The sequence below is a fragment of the Lathyrus oleraceus genome, chromosome 4, assembly GCF_024323335.1.
Source record: "Lathyrus oleraceus cultivar Zhongwan6 chromosome 4, CAAS_Psat_ZW6_1.0, whole genome shotgun sequence".
NCBI lineage: Eukaryota > Viridiplantae > Streptophyta > Magnoliopsida > Fabales > Fabaceae > Lathyrus > Lathyrus oleraceus.
The window spans coordinates 414,184,407-414,195,867 of record NC_066582.1 but is presented as its reverse complement, the minus strand read 5'-3'; positions in this window follow the sequence as shown (position 1 = coordinate 414,195,867).

Genomic DNA, 11,461 nt, shown 5'->3' with positions numbered 1-11,461 from the left:
TTTGAGTTCTGATGGTTTCTTCAGATAGCGCTAAGAACTTCTGGAGTTTGACATACCGTTGTTCAGAATCAGAACTTCTAGAGCGTACTTCTTGTTCAGATGCTTCTGATATTTCGCTGTTTTGCTCAGAGTTAGACTTTCTTGAACGTGTTTCTACTTCAGATGCTTCTGGTCTTCTGATAATTTGTATCTGATATGATTCTGTATCTGATGATTTCTTCCTTCTTTCCTTAGAACCCTGCACACTTAGAAACTTTTCGTTAGGGTGCCATTTTTGGTTTCATCCTTTGTTATCATCAAAATCATGGAATCTGTTGTAGAACAATTTTTGTTCTTACAATCTCCCCCTTTTTGATGATGACAAAACAAACTTAATTAGCAGATGAAACATAAACAATATCAGATCAGATAGACAAGAGCTCCCCCTGAGATAGGCTAGGGAGTTCAGAAGTTCTTACCAGAGCTTCCAAGCAATGAGGTTTCTTGATACCTTCTGCAATTTCTTAAGTCTAGAGTCTAGAGTTAGATAAATTTATTTTTAAGAAAAATATGTTGTAGAGTGCTTAAAGTATTTAGACAGTATTTTCATCAGAGCTATTAATGACTTCTCCCCTTTTTTGTCAGAATCAAAAAGACATACCTAGGTGCCTAGGGGTTGGGAGGCGGAGGCATTCTCTGAAGCAATAGAGCCAGCATGTTCTGAATGTTGTCATTGACGGAGTCTTGTTTATTCATTTTGGCACGGAGTTCCTGCTGATCTTTCTTAAGTTCTTCCAGCGTCTGGAGAACCATGGGAACAACAGATGAGGACTCCCCCTGAGTCAGAGCCTGCTGTGCTTCAGCAGCGGCCTTTGCTTCAGCTTCGGCAGCAGCTTGTGCCTCAGCTTCGACAGCAGCAGCAGCATCAGCCAGAGCTTTAGCTTCAGCTTCCTTTGCCCTTTCTTCCTCTAGCCTTCTAGCTTCTTCTTCAGCTTCCTTTGCCAATCTCTCTTCCTCTAGCCTTCTAGCTTCAGCTTCTCTTGCAAGTCTTTTCTGGAGTCTTGCCTCAGCATCTCTGATGTAGCCATTTCTGACTTGTTCAGAGATGTTCTTCAGTCTAAAAGCCTCAGAGGTCATCCAGCCAATGACTCTGTTCCAGTGTGTCCTTACAGAGTCAGGATCATCACTGACTTCAGAGTTAATGGTCAGAGACTTGACCTTTTGTACTGAAGCCCCTGCGACCAGCATTATGGCTTCCTCAAGGGTAGGTACAGAAAGGTTAGGTTCAGAGGTTTGAGGTGAAGAGGTTGGAGGGCTGAGATTTAATGTTAGAGGTCCAGGTTCAGCTTCAGGTTCAGGTTCAGGTTCAGCTGAGGTGTTTGGAGGGGTGATATCAGAGGTGTGGAGGTCAGAGGGTTGAGTTTCAGAAGGTTGGTCTTCAGAAGGGATGTTGGTTGTTTGTTCTGGGGGAGGTGAAGTTGCTTCAGATTCAAGTGGAGGTTGTTGTGGTTGTTCAGAGTTGTGGTTTAGAGCCTGAAGTTGGGCTAATGTTAGAGAGCTAGGGTCAGAGTTTTCTGGGTCTGAGGAGAGGATAAGGTATGGAGGTGATTCTGGTTCTGAAGATGATGAAGAGGAAGTGGTTTGGTTCATTTCTTCAGAACGTGGTAAAGATGTTTGGGCAAGATTAATTTGAGGTGGAGGTAGTGAGGTTCTGGTTGTAGAAGGTGGGGTTTCAGAGGTTGTGTATATGGGTGGTGTTGGGAGAGGATTAGAAGAAGCCATAAGTTGTTCAGAGGGAATAGAGGGAGTAGACATACCAGTAGTTTCTTGCTCTCTTTGCCTTTGAAGACTTATTCTTAGGGGGACCTCTTTTGAATCTGACAAAGTCTTCTTCTGAATCTAGACAATCGTCCAATCTGAAATCAGATATGTCGACTCCTTCATCCTTCAGACGTTGCATGTAGTGGAGGATTGCATCTACAGGTTCATTCTTGAAGAACCTTGCAAGACCATGGGGCAGCTTCCTCTGATCTTTCAAGGCATCCCAGGAGGTATCCATAGTGGGTCTGACTTGAATCTTCTTCAGAATTCCCATACTCTTGAGATTTCTGGCGTTCAAAGGTCTTCCAATATCTATCGCCAGATCTTGCATCAGCCTGTTCTTCTCCAGATGATCTACCAACCCATTCTCAATGAAAACATCAGATATAAGCCTTCCCAGAGGGATGTAGGATCTGGGTTTCATGTTGTTTCTTGTCTCCCTTACAGAGTCTCTGAGATATCTGAAGAGAAGTGCAGGAAGGCAGAGCTTTACACCCTTGTGAATGCAATAAAGAATGCACTTCTGATCTGCATTGATGTAGTCAGAGGAGTTTGATGCTGGGCGATGATGAATGGTTCCCAGAATGATCTTGAGCCATACTCTGAGGTTCTGATGAAGCTCTTTGTTCTTTGAAGGATTTCCTTCAGTGTTAAGTTTGAAGATGGTTGGATTGATTACTTCAGCAATGCGCCTTGACCCAGGGTTGATGTTGTAAATCCTTTTTCCTCCAGTTTTCTCCATGTTTAGTAAAGAATCAATTGACTTTTCAGTAATTACTATCTTTACCCCCAATACGAAGGAGACGATGAAGTGGTCATCAGCATCAGCAAATCTCCAGAATTCTTTGATGAGATTTGGGTAAACAGGGCCATAAAGCCTTTGGAAGTAGTTTTCCCACCCTTGTATACGGAGTTCTTCAGTAAGATCTACTCCATTTCTCCTCATGTTGTCGAAGTCCACTAGTGTTTCACATAACACATCCAGGCCCTCAAAGGGAGTTGCTAGGTTAATGTGAGGTTGACGATCAAGAATATGGGGTTCCTTGTACACTGGAGTAATGGAAACGCCTATAACCGTCGGAGTTGGAATGCTTGAACTTTGGGCAGTGGTGTTGGATTCCATTTGCTGAGAAAAGTTGAAAACTTGTTGTTGTTGAGCATCCATAGTTGATGAAGAAGAAGGTGAAGATGAAGTGTTTGCAAAAATGCTTCAGAGAGGGTTTGGGAGTGAGTGAGAGTGATAGTGTGTGAAATGTGAGAAAAAGTGTTTAAATACCCTAAACGAAAACACATGCAAAACGACACACTATTCAGCGTTAGCACAAAGCACAAGTTAGCACGCTTGGGGAAAATGATTAAGGCTCATTAATGAATGTCTAATCCCAACAGTATGCACACTGCTCGAGGAGATCTCAAACGTTTCCCTTTGATTTTCTTCTGGACAGCTGTCTAGAAGTTCTAGGGTTAGACGCTAAGTGCTCCACGTGTTGATGTATCTGATCTTCAGGAATACCAAAGGATTGGTTCCTGGAGATTTCTAACTCAGATATCTTCTTAACTGGTAGAAGTATCAGAGTCAGAGGCAGAAACACATTTGTTTATGTCAGAGTCTCATTTTACATCTTCAGAGCCACACTTCATTCAGGGCAATTTTGAATGTTCAGATTTTCTAAGATAAAAAGAAATCTATCTTCAGCTAGAGGCTTAGTAAAGATATCTTCCCATTGATGATCTGTATCAATGAACTTCAATGTTACTATCCCTTTCTGAACATAGTCTCTGATAAAATGATGTTTTATTTCAATGTGTTTAGCTCTGGAATGTAGAATGGGATTCTTACTTAGACAAATGGCAGCAGTATTATCACAGAAGATAGGAATGTTACTCTCAAAGATTTGCAGATCTTCTAACTGGTGCTTCATCCAGAGCATCTGAGTTGTGCACAGTGATGCTGAGATATATTCTGCTTCTGCAGTTGATAGAGCGATAGTTGACTGTCTTTTGCTAGCCCAGGATATCAGATTGTTTCCCAGAAGCTGGCAATTTCCAGATGTGCTTTTTCGTTCTAGTCTATCTCCTGCATAATCTGCATCACAGTAACCCGAAAGTCTATACTCTGATGTTTTCTTATACATCAGGCCCAGGTTAGGAGTTCCTTTCAGATACTTAAGAATTCTCTTAACTGCTGTTAAATGAGATTCTCTAGGATCTGATTGGAATCTGGCACAGAGACAGACACTAAAGAGAATATCAGGACGAGTAGCAGTCAGATAGAGAAGAGAGCCTATCATACCTCGATAGAGCTTCTGACAAACCTTTGCGCTTACTTCTTCCTTTTCAAGAATGCATGTCGGATGCATTGGAGTTTTTGCAGAGTTGCAGTCAGCCATGTCAAATTTCTTCAGAACATCTTTAATATATTTGCTTTGATGAACATATGTAACTTCTGAAGTTTGGTTAATTTGAATTCCCAGAAAGAACTTTAGTTCTTGCATTAAGCTCATTTCAAATTCTGCCTGCATTAACTTAGAGAATTCTTGACAAACAGAGGCGTTAACTGAACCAAAAATAATATCATCAACGTATATCTGGCATATCATGAGATCATTGTTAAGGTTCTTACAGAAAAGTGTGGAGTCAACTTTCCCTCTGATAAAATTGTGTTCCAGAAGAAAATTACTTAAACGTTCATACCAAGCTCTGGGAGCTTGTTTAAGTCCATATAAAGATTTTTTTAAGTTTGAAAACATGTTCTAGAAAATTTGGATTTTCAAAACCTGGAGGTTGGTTGACATATACTTCTTCTGATATATAACCATTAAGAAATGCACTCTTGACATCCATTTGATATAATTTAATAGAATGGTTAATAGCAAAAGATACAAGAAGACGAATAGATTCTAACCTTGCGACTGGAGCAAAAGTTTCATTATAATCAATACCTTCTTGTTGACTATAACCTTGAGCTACCAGTCGAGCTTTGTTTCTGACGACTTCTCCTTTCTCATTCAGCTTGTTTCTGAATACCCATCTGGTTCCAATGACGTGAGTGCCTCTGGGCTTTGGAACAAGATCCCAGACATCATTCTTTGTGAATTGATCTAATTCTTCTTGCATGGCTGAAACCCAATCGTTATCTTGAAGTGCTTCATCACAGGACGTAGGCTCAATCAGAGACACTAGTCCCAGAGGAGTATCTTCAGAGGTCCTGAAGGTAGATCTGGTTCTAACAGGTTCGTCTTTGTTTCCCAGAATCAAATCTTCAGATACATTGATACGACTTTTAACTTTCTTTGGGATTTCTAGGGATTTAATTTCTTCAGAGTTCTGAGTGACAGTTGCTTCTGGAGTTTTATCAGATCCTGCAAGAGTGATTTCTAAATCTGCAAAATTTTCAACTAGCTTTGACTTTTCAGGGTCAAGCTTATCATCAAATCTGACATGAATTGATTCTTCCACAATTTTGGTTTCTGTGTTGTATACTCTGTAGCCTTTAGAGCGTTCTGAGTATCCTAACATAATACCTTTCTGTGCTTTGGAATCGAACTTGTTCAGATGTTCTTTAGTATTTAAGATAAAGCAAGAACATCCAAAAGGATGAAAATATGAAATGTTTGGTTTTCTTCCTTTACACAGTTCATAGGGAGTCTTTTCCAGAATAGGTCTTATAGAGATTCTATTCTGAATGTAACATGTTGTATTTACAGCTTCTGCCCAAAAGTGCTTTGCCACATTAGATTCATTGATCATGGTTCTGGCCATCTCTTGGAGTGTCCTATTCTTCCTTTCTACAACTCCATTTTGTTGTGGAGTTCTAGGGCAGGAGAAATCATGGGATATTCCATTAGAGTCAAATAATTCCTCAAAATCTTTGTTTTCAAATTCTCCACCATGATCACTTCTGACTCTAATAATTTTAGAGTCAAATTCTTTTTGCACTTTGGAGCAGAAACTAGTGAATACAGAGTGAGACTCACTCTTGTGCTTTAGGAATTTCACCCATGTCCAGCGACTGTAATCATCAACAATGACTAGTCCATACTTCTTTCCATTGACTGATGCTGTTTTCACAGGACCAAATAAGTCAATGTGGAGAAGTTCCAGAGGCTTAGAGGTAGAAACAACATTTTTCTTTTTAAAGGTTGTTTTTGAAAATTTTCCTTTCTGACATGCTTCACACAGAGCATCTGAAGAAAACTTCAGTTTAGGTAAGCCTCTGACTAACTCGAGTTTATTTAGCTGAGAAAGTTTCCTCATGCTAATGTGGCTCAAGCGTCTATGCCACACCCATTGCTCTTCGTGAACAGTCATCAGACATTTGACATTTTGTTCTTTTAAATCAGAAAGATTGATTTTATAAATGTTGTTTTTCCTCTTGCCTGTGAATAGGACTGAACCATTGTTTTGATTTATGGCTTTACATGTTTTTTGATTAAAGATTACATCATAACCATTATCACTTAATTGACTTATGGATAACAAGTTATGCATCAATCCTTCTACGTAAAGGACATCAGATATAGAGGGAAGAGTACCATTACCAATAGTTCCAGAGCCTCTGATCCTTCCTTTCTGATCTCCTCCGAAACCTACAAATCCAGCGTCTTTAAGTTCCAGACTTTGGAACATAGACTTTCTTCCCGTCATGTGTCGCGAGCATCCAGAGTCCAGGTACCATGACTGGTGTCTGAACTTTGCTGCATAGGATATCTGCAACATAAACAATCTTATCTTTCGGTACCCAGAATCTCTTGGGTCCTTTCTGATTAGTCTTCCCAGAGTTTCTTATAACTTTGGGTTTTCTAGCATTTTCAAATTTTTGTTCTTGTGTGTGTGTGTAGTGATATGAAAATGGAGATTTAAGTTGGTCACTAGAAGAAGTTTTAACTTCCTTAGGATCATACCCAATTCCCTTTTTATTGTTCTGACTGACTCCATAAATCATGGATGCCATAATACTCCTACCTATTCCATTTTTCAGAAATTCTTGAAAGGCTTCTTCGTATTCATAAATTAATTTATTTGAAGTTTGTGGTGCTTGAGACAATGCTTCTTCTAATTCTAAGCTTTTTCTTTTGGCTCCATCTCTTTCTAATGTTAAAGATCTGATTGTATCTTCCCGCTCTAGAATTGTCATCTCAAGCTTGCCACATTCTTCAAATTTTGCTTTAAAACAGCCTTTTATGTTTTTAAGCTTTTGTTTTAATTTCTGATATGAGCTAAGAGTTTCTGACAAGCATGATTCTAGATCAGATCGAGAGAGTTCAGAAAATACCTCTTCAGATTCTTCATCTGAGCTGCTCCTGGATGTGGTAGCCATAAGTGCCACGTTGGCCTTTTCATCAGAGTCAGATTCTGATGACTCAGATTCACTATCATCCCAGGTAGCCATCAATCCTTTCTTTGTCCTGAAGGTATTTTTCTTGAAGCTTTCTTTTCTAGAATTGTCTTTCTTTAGCTTGGGGCATTCATTCCTGTAGTGACCTGTTTCTTTACATTCATAACAAGTAATATCTTTGTTAGTTTTACCTTTTGAGGTTGATTCTGATCGATCCCCTCTGGGTCTTGGTCTTCTGAAGTTGTTGTTCCTCTTTTTCCAGAGTTGTTTAACTCTTCTGGTCAGGAGGGACAATTCTTCTTCATCATCAGAATCTTCTAGTTCAGAGTCATCAGTATCTTCAGTTTCTGCCTGGAAAGCTTTGGTTCTGTCAGGTTTGCGTCTTTCATATCTGGACTTTAATGCTACGGACTTGTTCCTTTTCTGAGGCTCATCTTCCTCTAGTTCTATCTCATGGCTTCTGAGGGAGCTGACAAGTTCTTCAAGACTGATATTGTTCAGATCCTTTGACAGCTTCAGAGCAATAACCATGGGTCTCCATTTCTTTGGCAGACTTCTGACTATCTTTTTGACGTGGTCTGCAGTTGTGTATCCTTTGTCTAGAACTTTGAGACCTGCAATCAGAGTTTGGAATCTAGAGAACATTGCCTCTATGGCTTCATCATCTTCCATTTTGAAAGCTTCATATTTCTGGATAAGCGCCAGAGCCTTTGTCTCTTTGACCTGAGAGTTTCCTTCATGAGTCATCCTCAGAGAGTCAAGTATGTCTTTGGCTGTTTCTCTGTTGGTGATCTTTTCATACTCGTTGTAAGATATAGCATTGATGAGTATGGTTCTGGCCTTGTGATGATTCTTGAAAACTCGCTTCTGATCATCTGACATCTTATTTCTGGGAACTTCAGCTCCATCCTCTATGACAGGAGGTTTGTATCCATCTGTGACAATGTCCCAGAGATCAGCATCATAGCCTAGAAAGAAACTTTCGATTCTATCTTTCCAGTAATCGAATTTCTCTCCATCAAAGACAGGAGGCTTAGCATTGTAACTATCCTTTTCATTTGTGTGGGCCATAGTTTTTCTCGTTCTGGATCTCTCTACACTGTTAAGTGTTTGATTAGAAAATCAATAACAGAGCCGGAGCTCTGATACCAATTGAAGGTGAGAAAAACAAGAAAGGGGGGGTTTGAATTGTTTGGAAAATAAGCGCTTTTTCAAAATGAAAATCACACAAGGATTTTTATACTGGTTCGCTTATAACACAAAGCTACTCCAGTCCACCCGGCCAAGGTGATTTCGCCTTCAACAAGGACTTAATCCACTAATCTTGAAAGATTGATTACAAACAACGTCTAAGAGAAAGATCTCTCAGTCCTCTCAAGTATACAGACTACACAAAGTCACTTGAGGAAATACAACAAAGATAAAAACTTATGTAATCTAGAGTGCTTCTAAGATAAGCAAATATTACAACAGTAAGAACAAAGTGTTTTACGTTTCAAGCAAAAGCTTTGTGAAATATTGAGAGAGATGAAGAATATTTTTGTGTATGCTTGCTTTCTCTAACCTCTCAAAGTTGATGTTTCAGTAAAATTTTGTGATGTTGTACTTGTATATCTCAATGTTGATTTGCAGTACTTTATATAGAAGAGAAGGATCCGTTGAAAAATCATAGCAGATAATAACTCTTGAATAATAATTAGTGCCATAACTTATGTTGCTTGTTGCCAAAGCAACTTTCTCTCCTTGAATGATTACTTTCCAAAAATAGTTCCTATTCATTTGAATTTGGAGTTAACGTCTCTTTCTGTATTAGGAAGTCCATTTCCATAACTTTACTTGAAGTTAACGTTACTCTTCCTTATTTAGCAATTCCATAATCAAGGTCTTCGTGTTTCTGGAGATCTTGGAATCTTGCTATCTAACTTCTGATGTTGATCTCTTTTGAGTTCTGATGGTTTCTTCAGATAGCGCTAAGAACTTCTGGAGTTTGACATACCGTTGTTCAGAATCAGAACTTCTAGAGCGTACTTCTTGTTCAGATGCTTCTGATATTTCGCTGTTTTGCTCAGAGTTAGACTTTCTTGAACGTGTTTCTACTTCAGATGCTTCTGGTCTTCTGATAATTTGTATCTGATATGATTCTGTATCTGATGATTTCTTCCTTCTTTCCTTAGAACCCTGCACACTTAGAAACTTTTCGTTAGGGTGCCATTTTTGGTTTCATCCTTTGTTATCATCAAAATCATGGAATCTGTTGTAGAACAATTTTTGTTCTTACACCTCCCTGGCGACTACTCTGGCCACACAAGTCACACGGTGGGCGCCATTGTACTATCCAAAAAAGTAAATGATGTGTGTGTGTGTGTGTGTGTGTGTGTGTGTGTGTGTGTGTGTGTGTTCCCCCTACAAGGGCAGATAGACTCAGAGGCCCTAGTGGATATATTACATGAATGGTATGAGGGCTAAATCATGGTGGCAATTATTCTTGTATGGTGGTTTTTTAGGTTGTTTAAGGAACCAGCTCACGTGAGGTGAGAAGTCTTGTTGGCGGTCGACGTTGCTAGGTTGCAGACAGTTGATTAAATGAATGGTGTTAGGACTGTTGGGAGCGAAGTGCTCTCTGAGCAGTATTGGGTGATTGAATATGACTTGCCCTTATTCCCTTTGAGGGATGGGGTATTTATAAATATTCCTCAAGGTTAGGGTTTTGCGGACCCCTCTAGACATGGTCTAGTCCGCATCCTTCGTTTTTAGGGAGGTCGTTGATCGGTTATATCTCCGAAATCAACAAGGATTGTTTCTTCCTCGGCCTTATGTTTAACAGGTCGCGCGAGCGGCTCCATTGTACGTGTCTGGACGACTTACTTATTAGGGCATGGACTTTGCCAAATAGGACACTACATAATCATTATTATCTTATGTATCCATGAGAGCAACCTCGTATATCTTAACAGCCATTTTCATATAATATAAAAAGAAAATAGGAATAGCATTAAGGGCAAAGTTGAGAAAATTCAAACCCCCCCCCCCCCCTCCCCCTCCAGACTAGCATACATATGTCTCCATAAGAACAAATGACCGTCTAGAAATAAGGCTAACGAATGGCTTTCAAGTGATCTCAAGACATGATTATCACCCATCGGATACCAAGAATAATGAAGAAAATCACCAGGTAAGTCCATAAAAATTGGATCCACATTAACACCAATAAGATTACTCTTATGAAAACTTGCATGGAACCCCAAGACAAGTTCAAACTCTTAAAGAATAGATTTTATCAATCAAATATATGAATGTCATATGCATAATAAAGATGTTGGACCATCAAATCAAAAGATCCTATCCTAAAGACAAAAAAGAGGTTCAACCCTACTTATCAACCCACTGAGGCCTTTCACCACAAGCAGGGAAAGAAACAGAGTTAACGGATCTTGTTGTTTCAACCCCTGTGAATACTAATTTCCTATGTGGAACAACCGTATATCAATATCGCAAGATTCTATAATAAATAAGATGAGAATATTAAGCAACCAATGAAATAGAACAATCTAGCTTATGGAGCATATCAATAATATATTGAAGAGTTTGAAGGTTTGTTGTTTTAGTAAAATATTGAGTAATTGTGTACAACACTAAAAATCCAATTCAAGAGTGATCTTTAAAAGTGTTGTGGTCGATTGGAAATATATAAGTTGAAAATAAAAATTGGGAAACCAAATCTATATAATAGAATCTAATTCTCCACTACAAGAGGATGCACTTAAGTTTGTATTTAAATTTCTTTTCTCTTTTCACTAGAGTATTAGGCTGTTTGAGATATATAGGTAGATACTCGTTTTAGAGAGTGTATATATAAGGTGTTGGAGAATGTTGTGTTATAACAATTTTTTCAAGTGTTATTCTCTATTTGACAACGTCTTTATTTATGGTTGGAGCATTGTTTGATCTTCCAAATTAAAAAGAAGAAAGTGTATTGTAAAAGCGTTATTGAGTTGCACTAACAAGTTCGTAAAGTTTGACTAAGAGAAAAAATTGGTGGAAGAACTATTTTTAGCTTGTGGAAAATTATAATCAAGAATGGTTTGCTTCAGATTGGACTCAAACTAAATTAGTTTAAATCATCAAATTAAACAGGTTATTGAAACTCGTGAATGCCGCTAATGGCAAGCCAAATTATCAAAGAATCTTCAGCAACAACCAACCGCGTTGCACTTCACAAATCCCATAGGATATAATTTCCTAGTACTGTTTGTAAGCTGTTACCAAACACAATCAATAAACTAAATAAATCAAATCATCTAATATGACATAAGAATCCATTTA